The sequence below is a fragment of the Galeopterus variegatus genome, unplaced genomic scaffold (genome assembly GCF_000696425.1).
Source record: "Galeopterus variegatus unplaced genomic scaffold, G_variegatus-3.0.2 Scaffold6778, whole genome shotgun sequence".
NCBI classification, from domain to species: domain Eukaryota; kingdom Metazoa; phylum Chordata; class Mammalia; order Dermoptera; family Cynocephalidae; genus Galeopterus; species Galeopterus variegatus.
In genome coordinates, this window is record NW_007732889.1 from 95443 (window position 1) to 96128 (window position 686).

The 686-nt window shown below is 60.6% G+C and overlaps 1 protein-coding gene across 1 annotated transcript in view; it reads left to right on the forward strand.

The window, feature by feature from the left end:
• Positions 1 to 458: 458 nt before the first annotated feature.
• The window catches only part of TBCCD1 (TBCC domain containing 1), a 25445-nt gene continuing 25217 nt past the window's right edge, over positions 459 to 686 (forward strand). The window contains exon 1 of the mRNA XM_008591238.1: positions 459 to 527. The gene's annotated coding sequence lies outside the window, so the exon portion shown is untranslated. The remainder of the gene's footprint in view (positions 528 to 686) is intronic.

Here is a 686-nt window from a genome sequence, read left to right on the forward strand (position 1 = left end):
CTCTAGGGGTGTGTTACTGTCACCTTTCTACGCCCCAGTTTCCTCATCAGTAAAACAAATGTACTTAAAGGGCTCTTGGGAAGACTGACATAATACACATAAAGGTGCTTTACACAGTGCCCAGTCCATAGTAAGCCTTCTATAAATGTAAATCGCCATTATTATTAATGATGAAAGCGTGCTGACCTTACCAGCAGCTACTGGCTGACCACAGTTCTGTGGAGCAATAGAAAACTTCCTACTCCCCCGGGTTGAAAGGCGCGACACCAGGAAGTGGTGGGTCTGGTTCCAGGTCCCAGCATCGACGACTCGGTCTCGACCAAGTTTTTCTCAGACGTGAGAGAAGCAATCCGCCGCTCTAGCAACGTGGTCCGCCCGTTCTCGGTGATGCGAAGCCTCCGCGCTTGCGTGGTAGGCGCGGTGGGCGCGGCGACGCGCGGCGGCGAGCGAGGGGCGGGCCCGGTGAGCTGGACGCTGGGCGCGGTGGCGCTCGGAGAGGTTTGGTGGAGGGGAGCCTGCCTTCGCAGGTAACATGCAGGAGCCGGTGGCGGCGGGGAGGGTTGAGCCGTTCAAGCTTCAGGTTCGGGTCGGGGGGGGGGGGGGCTGCCTTCGCGCTTGCCGGGCCTCGGGCCCGCTGAGAACCCTGTCAGCGGGGGCGGCTGGGTTCCCGAAGGCTGGCCGGGGGG